The sequence below is a fragment of the Typopeltis vanoorti genome, chromosome 4 (assembly GCF_054136105.1).
Source record: "Typopeltis vanoorti isolate ZY-2024b chromosome 4, IOZ_Tvanoo_1.0, whole genome shotgun sequence".
NCBI lineage: Eukaryota > Metazoa > Arthropoda > Arachnida > Uropygi > Thelyphonidae > Typopeltis > Typopeltis vanoorti.
The window spans coordinates 23058194-23071106 of NC_143552.1; the positions used below are offsets into that span (position 1 = coordinate 23058194).

Below are 12913 nucleotides of genomic sequence, written 5' to 3' on the forward strand. Positions count from 1 at the left end.
TAGGACTGGTGGTGGGACGACTAGGGGCCATGCATGGAAGCTGGGCAAGAGTGTGGTTGACTAGGGTGTTAGAGCTAGGTTCTTTACTTGGAGAGTGGTGAATGAGTGGAATAAGCTGCCAGAGCCTGTTGTGGGTTTTACGACCATGAATGAGTTCAAGGCAAGGTATGATAGATACTGTGTGAATGTCGAATAGTTGTTTTTGACACGATGTTAGGGCCTCCCTCGATGAGTCTGTCGACTCCTTGGAGTTGCCCGGAATAATAATAATAATAATAATAATAATAATAATAATAATAATAAAAAGGTCAGTAGACTCCTGTGCCTCTAGTGTTAGTAGAGATTCATAATATTTATAAAGACATACAATCTAAAATCAATCTGTGGACTTCAAATCACCCCAGAACCACTGAGAAAGGGAGCATCTTCTGGGCAGTGCGAAAGATGAAAAAATTTGGCCATACCGAGAAGCTATGCAAAGCCCAGTACAGATGCATAAAATGTGGCGTGAATCACCCCACAATCACCTGCACCAAGCCAAAATCCACCCTGGCTAACTGCGCTAATTGTGGCCGCCCTCACCCCGCTAATTATAGAGGGTGTATACATCACCCCAAAAACAGATGGAATGATCCAAATAATCAACCTACTTCGTCATCTAGTGCGAGAGTTCCTGAAATTCAAGAGTGAGAACATGACAACCGGTGCTCGCCCACCATTAACACGCTACCGGCCAGGACGTTTATATACGCCAAAGTTACCATGCATGCGAAGTGCATATTAAAATTGTAATGCCATTGATATTACATTGTATATATGATGGATACGAAGCCTTTGAGGATGCGTATTTGATCCATAATGGTCAGTAAGGTGGTTATCTGAGTCCCTTAAGAAAATGAATCTTCAACATCAAGCGAGAACATATGCTGATGTGGCCCGCTCCAAACAGATAGTACAAAGCCAGAATCTGGCTAATCCACATTCAAATCTATCAGCTATTATCACCTCTTCTCTTGCAAATATGCTGCAGGGATTCAGCCACTCAAATCTATCATTAAGTGTTACAAAAAGATTCTTACAGCTAACTCAATCCATATTATCTGCACTCTCTGGTGCATAGGAAAAAAATCACATCAGATTCGCTTAGGAGTATCGCTTGAAACGCCAACTTTATCAAAAACAGAGTTTTGCAAATCTAGGAATTCAATAATAGATATAACCCAGATATATTTCTAATCAATGAAACTCACCTGAGGCCTGCTGACAACCTAAAAATCAGAGGGTATCAACTTTACGGAAACGATAGACTTGGGTATAGTGGTGGAGGTACAGCCATCCTTATCAAAAACTATATAAACCATCATTCAATAACCAACCCTACACCCACGAACCTCGAAATCACAGCCATTAATGTCCTCACAAACTCAATTGGAAAGCTAAAAATGTTCGCTACTTACAACCCCACAAAAACATTGTTGACCTCAGATCTAGTGCCATCCTTGGAGTGAAAGGACCGGTCATCATCGCTGGAGACTTCAATGCAAAACATCCTGGCTGAAGCAGTAAATCTACTAAGAAAAATGGCCGCATGCTGTTTAACTACTCAAGTTCCAATTGCAAAGCTGTGGCTAGTCCTTCAATACCAACTCATCTCAGTCCAATTGGCTCTTCCGACGTCCTAGATATAGTTGTCCTCCAAAATGTCAAATTGCAGTACAACTTGAATTCACTTCACGAATTAACCTCTGACCACAACCCTATTCTGCTCCAATAAGGCAATCAGAAGGGACTGCTCCCCCCCCCACCTCACACCTTCATACATTGGGAAATGTTATCCAATGCGCTCCCAAACTACTTTGGTCCTGTTCCTCATATTAACTCTAAAGAAGAAATTGATTCTTCAATCAATAAATTTACTCAAGAAATCAATGCAGCCTTATCGTCTATCACCTCAAATATGCCTACTTCTAAGCATAAAAGACTTCCAGAAGATATTATGGACTTAATAAGGCAAAAAAATAAGGCAAGAAAACGATACTTTAATACCAGGGCTCCCCAAGATAAAAACTCACTCAACCGGTTGAATAGTGTAGTGAGAGATACACTGAAGGCCCACAGAAAAAAAAACCATTGGAAGATGAATTAGCTTCCACTTCACCCGGTGATCAAACCGTTTGGAAACTGTTAAGAAATATCAAAAATAAAAATAAAAATCTTCCTCCTCTCAAATCGGATTTAGGTATAGTTCACTCATATGCTGAAATAGAAACTATAGTCAAAAACTAAGAAAAGCAGTGCAGCCCATTTTATGATAACCTGAGTTTCAATGACAATTATAAAATCCACAGCCGCATCCTATACGTACTAAAACAGTGATACTTGTACCAGCCAACTGACACTTACTTTTCCAGCCGAAATCTACGATATCATTCAAAATTTAAAAATTAAAAAAGCTCCTGGACCTGACGGCATCCCTAAAGTTATTAAACGGCTACCCCGAAAGGCCATTGTACATCTTACAACAATAATAAATGCTATGGTTAGATTAAAATACTCTCCCCCATACTTGGAAGTTAGCAGATGTGGTCCCTATTTATAAGCCTGGTAAGGACCCACAGCTGCGACAAAGTTATCGTCCCATCAGTCTGATTTCCAATTTGAACAAAATCGCCGAAAAAATCATCCTCTCCAAAATTCAACTTTCTGTTAACAAGCTAAATATCCTACCCATAGAGCAGTTTGGTTTTCGCAAACTCCACAGCATTACTCAACAGATCCATAGACTAGTTGAATACATACCACCAGCTTCAACTGGCATCAATACACCAGAGCAGTCTTTCTTGACTTAGAAAAGGCCTTTGACAAGTTATGGCACTTTGGACTCCTATACAAGCTGATTTTAACCGGCATTCCACTGGATCTGATCCACCTCATTAAGTCCTTTCTTTCTGGAAAACACATGCAAATTAAACTAAATGGGGAGATATCTACCCAGCGGCGGATCTTGGTTGGAGTGCTTCAAGGTTCCCTCCTGGCGCCGATACTTTTCTCGATTTACATGGCGGACAACCCACATAACTAGATGTCATCTATCATTGCTCTCTATGCCGACGATACAGCAATACTGGCGAGATCTCTTAAACCGCATCTTGTTACAAAGAGACTACAAGATAACCTGCTGAAACTGGAACACTGGTTCTCCATTTGGAGACTGCAAGTAAATCCTCAAAAAAACAGCGCTCTTCTGTTCACAAAAAATTCAACATCTCCCAAAGAAGACATCTTTCTATTTAACATCAAGATTCCCTGAAAAAGAGAAGCCAGATATCTCGGCGTACTGCTAGATAGAAAACTAATCTTCAATCCGCATACAAAATCCTTATGTTCAAAGGAATCAAAAGTCTTAGCACAGCTTTACCCCTCTTATCAATAGAAACAGCAAACTTGATATTAAAATCAAATTGCTCATCTACCAGTTGATGAATCGTCCCATTATCACTTATGCGTCCCCCAGCTGGAGCCATACTTCAAGCTCAAATATCCTTAAACTGCAAAGACTGCAAAAGAAATGCTTACGCATGATCTTAAATGCACCATGGTACATTAGAAATGTTCAACTTCATCGAGACACAAATATCCTTTACATCTACTCTTTCCTGTAATCTTTAGCAGTAAAGTACTTCTCAAAATCGCCCTCACTGCCAAAGGAATTAGTCAAACAAGCAGCAAATTATGATGAATCGGAATTATGCAAATATAGACGACCTAAGGCCAATTTAGTTCCCTTTTAAGATATATAACTTGCCCATCTCGGGTTCAGCATGCTGCTCATAAATTTTTTCCCTACACAGTAACCTATCAGATAGTAGGGATTAAAAGCATAATGCTTCACCCCTATAGACAATAACGTTCTGCTTCTGCTTCCTTAGTACTGAAAGTTTTGCGTTCTTAAGGTTTCTTCCGAAACTAGTTTCCGGTGAGGGACTTAGATTTCGGGGGGGGGGGGGGTTGCCTGGAGAGAGTGTTTTGAGTCTCCACGGAGAGTGTTTTCTGGTGTGGCTCTTGGGTGGGCTTTGTCGGTGGATGATTTTCCCTGGAATATGAGCAGTTCTGCTCAGTTGTAGGGTGAACCTGTCATTGGAACCCAACGCTGAGTTGGACGATCGTTCGGTCACTAGTAGGGAGTGGTCCCGGGGATCGGCTAATTTTTAGAGATGGCTTTACTTAAAACCGGTCTCTGACGAAAACTAATGAGTTTGAAACAGCTGTCATGCGAATGAAATCTTATTAAAATGAACCAATAGGAGACGAATATATGGACACAAACGTTCATGCCACCTATAAGGTTCCGCTCGGGCAACTACGGTATGGCACCGAGTGTATTCCCGTTAACCACTCTGGCTAAATTTCAGACGAAACTTTTATAGTTTCTGTATTCAGCTTTGAAATAATGTTGGATGCAATATCCACTTAATTTGTACAATTTTGCTTTCGCCGAAGTGAAGCCTTTTGGTTCTTTATTTTAGTAAATGTATTTTTTATTTTCTCTGAATAAATTACTGCAGATATTTATATTTAGTATCGAACACTGCGACTCCATGGTTATACAAATTATTGGTATCGACGATATTATTATACGATTATAGGTTATGAATAATAATTTACGATTCAATTATATTTATAAATGTTTATTATTATTACAGCTCATAGCCTGTTTATGTTTAGGAGGGTCCCTTATTTTTAATACATTGGCTATTTTTACTCATAAAAAATGTATATATATATATATATATATATATATATATGTATATTTAGGGCATTATGGGTGAGTATTGAATGCAATTATAGCAGAGTAAAAGAGGAAGAAAAATTTTGTACATACCTTGTTTTGATACTAGGATGTCTTCAAATTCCATGTTCCTGCTGACGGTTGTTTATAACAAGGGGGAAGAAAGCGTGGGGAGTGTTTTGACGCGGGAAAAATAATTTGGAAACCCGGGTTTATTTTAATATATATATATATATATATATATATATATTATTGTATTAAAGGGTGCTTTTTTGGGGGGGAGGGAAGGGTTTACTTATGGAAACTGGGGACGGGAGAACATTAACGGGGTGCGAACCGTTTTGGTTGACTGACCATCATCGGAACATTTTCGGAATGAGTGTAGGGCTATGTTATGACTGCAAGTTGAATCTGCCAAATAAGGGCATTTGTTGTAGCTAAATGGCCGGAGGCGTGGCCTGATTTATAAATTTTATTAAAAACGGGAGAAAATTGACATTTTTGTTAAAACGACGGTACGGACGGGAAATATTAAAAAAAAAAATACTGACTCGTTCAAAACGGTATGTATGGTCAGCCTACATATATGACATTTAAGTGCTGCAGTTAAATGGTTAAAAATTGTAAATATATATAATTTATTGTTAATGTATAAATACTGTAAAAATCTAATCTTATTCAACCGAAAATTTGTATATGAATTTCATTCTTAAAAAAACCATAACAATATTTTTTGTAAATGCATAATTTATAATAAAACTTAAAAAAAAATCAGTTAACGCCTGTTTGTTCCCGTATAGAGAGTAGGCGAGGCCGTTTTAGCAATATCTAATTTTTGGAGACTGAGTGGGCAGTTCAATCTCCACTGGTAGCCAATCAGAGATAACTGGTCCAAGGCTGTCACTAATTAATCGGTTCGCAGTGAAGAAGTCATCTTCATGTGAGACACGTACTAAAACTTCCCGATGCGTATACTAATGAAATAGTCCCTACTTCACTAGCAGAAATTTACGAGATCATTAAGAACGTTAACAACAACAACAACAAAAAAAAAAAAAAAACTCCTTGTCCAGATGGCATCACCAATAAAGTCATTAAACTACTACCCCACAGAGCCATTGTGCACCTTACCAACATAATCAACGAGATCATTAGATTCCTATATTTCCCTTTCCCTGTGGAAAACTGCTTATATAACCCGATTTATAAACCAGGCAAAGACCCACATCTACCGCAAAATTATCGTCCCATTAGCCTGATTTCAGACCTGGGAAAGATTGCTGAAAGGGTCATCCTCACCAGACTCCAATCCACAGTAAATAAGCTGAATATCCTCCCAAACGAACAATTTGGATTCCGTCAACATCACAGCACCACTCAACAGATCCATGGACTAACTGAATACATTACCACAGGCTACACTTGGCATCAACTTACCAGAGCCGTCTTTCTGGATATGGCCAAGGCCTTCAGTAAGGTGTGGTCTGCTCCACAAGCTCATCGCCTTTCACATTCTGCTACAGATGGTAAGTTGATCTAGTCATACTTCAGCAACAGAACCTACCAAGCGCCACATTCTGGCTGGTGTTCTGCAAGGATCTTTACTGGCCCCAATTCTGTTCTCGATATTTATGGCAGATATTCCACATATCCAATGTCATCTATCTTGGCCCTCTACGCTAATGACACAGCGATACTAACCAGATCTCTTCACCCACATCTAGACACCAAAAAACTCCAAGAAAACCTACAAATATTAGAAAAATGGTTCTCTAATTGGAGATTATAAGTAAACCCCTTGAAGAGCATAGCCGTGCTCTTCTCTAGAAGAACAGTATCTCCTACATGTGACATCTTCCTGTTTAACATTAAAATTCCTTGGAAAACAGAAGTTAGATACCATGGTGTACTGCTGGACAAAAGCCTAACCTTCAACTATCACATCAAGGACTCTTGTGCAAAGGCATCAAAATCCATAGCCCAGCTCTATCCCCTAATAAACAGAAACAGTAAATTACACACCATAATCAAGCTGCTCCTCTGTATACTGATGATTCGTTCTATAATTACATATGCTTCACCAGCATGGAGCCATACCGCTGATACTAATATCCTCAAACTGCAGCGAGTGCAAAACAAGTGCCTTCGTATGATTCTGAACGCCCGATGGTTTGTCAGAGATGTTCGACTTCATCGGGACACTGATATCCCTTATATCTACTCTTTCTATCATTCTCTTGAAGCAAAATATTTCCTAAAAACGTCTACACACATCCCAATCTACTGGTGCTTGTTGCACCAGTAGATTAGGATGATCTATACTCTCCCTTGCCCTCTCAGGGCAAGCATATTGCTCATGAAGTTTTTCCTTCACTGTATCCATTCATACAGCGGGGATTATGAAAAGCATCTTGCTTCACCCTTGGAGTCAGTAAAGTTGAAGTTATAAGCTATAATCTAATGGAGAAGACGATTGATTGAACAGTGTGGTATTCATAACCTTCTCTCCAAGGCTACGATTTGCTGAGTTTTGTCAGTTTTCTTAGCAATATGATATCTGAAATCCTTTACAACCAAAACACTCAAATCCTTGTATTAAGTAATGTTGTCAAACCCCCCCCCCCATTCCACTTGCATCTACTATGCGTCACTCTGCGAAGGCAACGTCATCCGGAAGCCGAGTGCGTTTGTTTAACTATTCATTTAAAAGAATTTAAAAAAATATATTCGCTGTTTCTAAACCAAAACGTGTGCGTGTTTTGATTTTTCTTAGCCCAATCAATGCTTAAAATAGTGAAGACATTTTTAAAAAAATGTTTCTTGTGGATAAAATACTGCATAATTCTGAGTTTTTTTTTTTTTTTTCCCTTCCCACTACTGCATTTGCACTTCGCTTTTAGTCATCTTGTAGTTTCTATGCGAATGCAATGTGTTGCTTGTTGGTATTACGAAGTGTTGTGTTTGTTTGATAAGAAAATAATTTCGAATCTGAGGCAAGTTTTCGGTATTGGCAGTAAATCAGTGGATGCTACTGTTCGTAACTCGTTTCAAGCTAAATCTCTTATAATTGATTATTTAAATTAAGGGGGATATTAAATCCCACATTGTTTTAAAACCGAATAAGAAACTCAAAGATCGGAATCAGAGAGTTTCACGCCGATATATAGTAAACTATAAAAGTATCGACGATTACTAGCGTGAGCTAATGCAAGTAGTCCTAGTACGTAGTACAAAGTCGGGCAGCACGCAGCAAAGGTGGTAAAGTTCTGATCGCTATTCTTGGTATTTTCCATAATGTAAAAACACATTTCCTAGGGAATGTATGCTGTTATTACATTATGGTTTGAGGTCACTACCCAGACCGGTTTCAGCCTTTAATGGGGCTTCATTAGTGAGTAGCTAGACCAAAATACCAAGAATAGCGATCAGAACTTTACCATCTTTGCTGCGTGTTGCCCGAGTTTGTACTACGTACTAGGACTACTTGCATTAGCTCACGCTAATAATCGCCGATACTTTTATAGTTTACTATATTCGGCATGAAACTCTCTGATTCCGATCTTTGAGTTTTTTATTCGGTTTTAAAACAATGTGGGATTTAATATCCCCTTAATTTAAATAATGTTTATATCGCAGAAATGAAGCCTGGTGGCTCTTTATATTTAAGTAACTTAATTGGTTGCACCTTTTCGACAACTCTTATAGCAGAGTATATAAGTTCTTTTCGCTATACCATTTGGTATTATTTTTGGTCTAGCTGCTCACTGAGGAAGCCTCAATGAAGGCTGAAACCAGTATGGGTAGTGACCTCTTACGTTTCCACGGTTTACTATATTCGGCATGAAACTCTCTGATTCCGATCTTTGAGTTTCTTATTCGGTTTTAAAACAATGTGGGATTTAATTAATATTCCCTTAATTTAAATAATGTTTATGTTTATATGTTTATATCGCCGAAATGAAGCCTGTTGGCTCTTTATATTTAAGAATCTTATAATTGATATATATTATAGGTAGTGATGGTTTCGAGTTATATGCCGCAGTGGGTTATGACATTACTGTAACAAATTAAGATTACTGTGATGTTTGTTTTCTGGGATTTTAAAAGAGATGTTAAGCTTCGGTTATATTACATTAAAACTTGTGAATGAGAATATAGTTGTGTATATCTTATTTCCTTCAAAAAAAAAAAAAAAAAAGGGAAAAAAAAGTACAAATAAAATAATGAAAACTGAGTACTGCAAATAAACAATTCTTTCTCAGTACTTGCAGTTCTGCTGCTTTTGTGTTGCTGGAATATCAGAAGTCATTTACGTAAATTCACAACTATTAAAAGCAATAATTTCCAGTAATTTTGCTTTTGTGGGTTGCAGAAACTAGTTGATTGGCAGAAAAGGGGAGATATGATTGAGACATTCAAATTGCTAAAGGGATTCTATAGGATTAATTCAGAGGATATTTTTGAGATCAGGACTGGTGGTGGGAGAACTAGGGGACACCTATGGAAGCTGGGCAAGAGTGTTGTTAGCAGGGGTGTTAGAGCTGGGTTCTTTACTTTTAGAGTGGTAAATGAGTGGAATATGCTGCCAGAGTCTGTTGTGGGTGCTATGACGGTGAGCGAGTTCAAGGCAAGGTATGATAGATACTGTGAGAATGTCGTATAGTTGTGTGGACATGATGTTTAGGGCCTCCCTTGATGAGTCTAAGGACTCCCTGGAGTCGCCTGAAATAATAATAATAATAATAATTTTGTCTGAGGAACCAAGGGCATGCGTAATCATATAATATCTATTGTATTCTCTCACTGGTTGGAATGTTTTCTGGGATAAACCCTTCTCCCGCTTCTGAGTTCCGGAAAGAAAAAAACCCTGCGAGTGAGACTGTCAGCCTCTACTAAATTGCACTGTTCCCTTAATTTCATAGTAGGGAGTTGGCTACCGTTTTTTTTAAAATCAAATTGGAATAATTAATATATTTGATATATAATAATTGAACGATATCTCCGGGTTTTTCTGGTTCTCGCTTCCTGTCTCTCTTTTACATGAGTCAAATTGTGCTGAAATTTGCTAGAGACCATCATCATCATGTGTGTCTCTGTCCATGTAGTTGACTACATGTCTCTCCATCACCTTTGTTTCTGTGCCTCCCTTGCACGTTTCTTATATGTCCAGTTCTTAAGACTGCTGCTCCAAGTAATTATTTGCATTCCTCGTTCCCTCTTTCTCCCTACCATTCCTTCCAGGACCACTTTTTGTAGGCTGTAATGTCTTAGCAAATGTCCGACATCTTTGGCCTTTCTTTTGACAGTTTTAAGAAGACTTTTTTTTTCCTCCTGTCATTTGTAGAACTTCTACATTTGTTTTCATCGGAGTCCATGATACTTTCATAATTCTTCTTATATCTGCATCTCAAAAGCATTAATTTTATCTTCTACTTCCTTTAATTTGTCCATGCCTCAGTCCCATACAATAGTATTGACCATATATAGCATTTTGTCAACTTTATCTTAATTTTTATGCTAGACTATATAAGCAACCATATAATAATATTTGGTTACAAAAATATAAATTTCATTGAAATCAGTCATGCAGTGCAATCAGTAATTGTGTTTATAAAAGATAAAGCCTGAAAGATAGCTTTTGGATCCCCCCCCCCTTTTGAGTGCTCTAGTTTTTAATTGGACTGAATGTTTCAGATTTAAACATTCAGTCCAATGCAATCTTTACTGTCTTCTCGAATATGTTTATTGAGTGAAAGTGGCATATCGCAAATCGCACTGGAATTTCTCCCCCCCCCCTTTTCAGGTTGTTTGATGTATTTACTACTAATTTTCAGTTTTATTGTTTATATTTTTGTAGACAGGAAGTTGAAGTTCAATACCATATAGCAAAGATTGCAAATATAACTTAGAGGATAATTGCAATGCTGAAACGAACCTTAATATGTAAAGATAAGCAAGTCATTTTGCTTCCTTACAAGGCCTTGATAAGACCACACTTGGATTACTGTGTGCAGGTCTGGCTCTTGGTTTCCGTGCTGATTCTGATATAGTGGAGAGAGTGGGTGCTAAAAATATCAGGATTGTGGAATACTGATTATGAAGAGAGATTAAGAATTTGTCGACTGCAGACACTAGCAAACAAGAGAAAGAGTGGATATGATTTAGACTTACAAATTTCTGAAAGAGTTATACAGGATATTAATTGATGGAATTTTAAAGTTTTTTCTGACATACAGAAGGTGGAGAAAGAACGAGAGGACAATCCTGGAAGTCGAGAAAGAATGCCATCAAGAGGTGGGGTGAGAGCTAGATTTTTCTCTAATAGAGTGTTACCTGATTGGAATGGATTACCATTGGATGTAGTTTGTGCAAGTAGTGTGAATGAATTCAAGAACAGGTATGACAGCTGGTGCAGATACTATGCGACCTCTCTTGATTCCCTGGAGGTCTCTTTTAATAATAATATTTCAGCAAACAATTTGACCCGAATCTTTTCCTTTTGACAAGAGTGTATTTGCAAATGTCAGTCAGGAATTGTTGCTAACTGACCAAATCGTCACCAGTGCATTTCAGAATGTGTGCATTCAGTGGCGCACCCAGAGGGGGAGTGCCAAGGGGCCAGGCACCCCCCAAAGAAAAGGAAAAAACACTAGAAAAATTTCCAAAAATCTTTTCCTAATTAAAATTCATTTTTTTTATTTATGTTGTGTGCTACTTATGAATTAGCGATCACTGCAGATGCTCAGTTATAGGTCGTATGCAATGTGTAGTGTGTATTCGCAAAACGTCTACTCAACTCGGCTCCCCTCAAAGGTTAAATCCTGAGCTCTCGGCCCCCCTCCAAGATTAAATCCTGAGTGTGCCACTGTGTGCATTTGATAAACAGGCTAAGAAGAAATTACATTTAAGAATACATGGAGACAAGCAACAGAAATATTGGAATTAACATTATGAAAAGGATTCATACCTTATTTTAACATATTATTATTATTTATTATTATTATTATTAAACAAGACCTCATGGAGTCAAAGACTCATCTAGGAGGTCCTTTTATCTCGCACACACATCTCATCATACTGTGTCTTAAACACATTCAAACAAAACTGTCTTCACAATTTTGGCGATGTGTCCCCTAAATTTTAGATCCTTATCCACTATCACCCCCAGATCTCTTATTTCCTCTACTTCCAACAATATATTCTCACCAAGCATAAATTCTGCATCCCATCTTTGTTTTCCAAATTTTAAAACCTTACATTTTGCAATATTGAACTCACATCCCCATTTGCTTGCCCAATCACTCAATTTATTCAAGTCTTCTTGCAAGGCCACAACATCTTCACTACTCTTTATGGTTCGTCCCAACTTTGCATCATCTGCAAACATCTCCATCCAAATCTTCGCCAATATCATTAATATACAAGTTAAATAGTAATGGCCCTAAAACAGACCGCTGAGTCACTCCACTAGTGACTTTCCTTTTCCTGCATATTGCACCCCCATACACAACTTGTTGATACCTATCAGATAGCCAGTCTCCAATCCAATGCACTAATCTAATATCCAACCCCATCTGCTCTATTTTCACTGTCAACTGATCATGAGGTACTCTATCAAAAGCTTTTGCGAAATCCAAGTATATTACTGTGTATCCTTCTCCTCTGTCCAAGGAAGCAGTCACTTTATTGTAATAAGTAAGTAGATTATTAAAACATGACCTCCCTTTAGCAAATGCATGCTGTCCATCAAAGATTATACCATTGTTGTCAACCCAACTCTGGATCTTAGTTCTCACAAGCTTCTCCAACAACTTAACCACAACACCTGACACACAGATAGGCCTATAGTTTGATGCTTGAGTTCGATCACCTCCTTTATGAAGTGGCACAATCTTGCCCTCCTTCCACTCTTTAGGAACTTGACCAAGTGCAAGACTCGTATTAAAAAAATATTGTCTGGTATATTATATTATATCTGGTTTAGTATATTGTCTGGTATTATAATACCAGAGAATATACTAAATTATAAAGGATGTTTGACTGACATATTTTACTGGATTTCAAATCAGTGTCCTCAGAGCAAAATAGTATGTTACAATTTACACATGATAATAAGTGAAACAA

At 38.0% G+C, this 12913-nt stretch overlaps 1 protein-coding gene across 2 annotated transcripts in view; it reads left to right on the plus strand.

Annotated features, from left to right (window-relative positions):
- Positions 1 to 7662: 7662 nt before the first annotated feature.
- Positions 7663 to 12913, plus strand: part of LOC150107163 (uncharacterized) — a 276832-nt gene continuing 271581 nt past the window's right edge. For both annotated transcript variants that reach the window (XM_090391041.1, XM_090391040.1), the window contains exon 1: positions 7663 to 7782. The gene's annotated coding sequence lies outside the window, so the exon portion shown is untranslated. The remainder of the gene's footprint in view (positions 7783 to 12913) is intronic.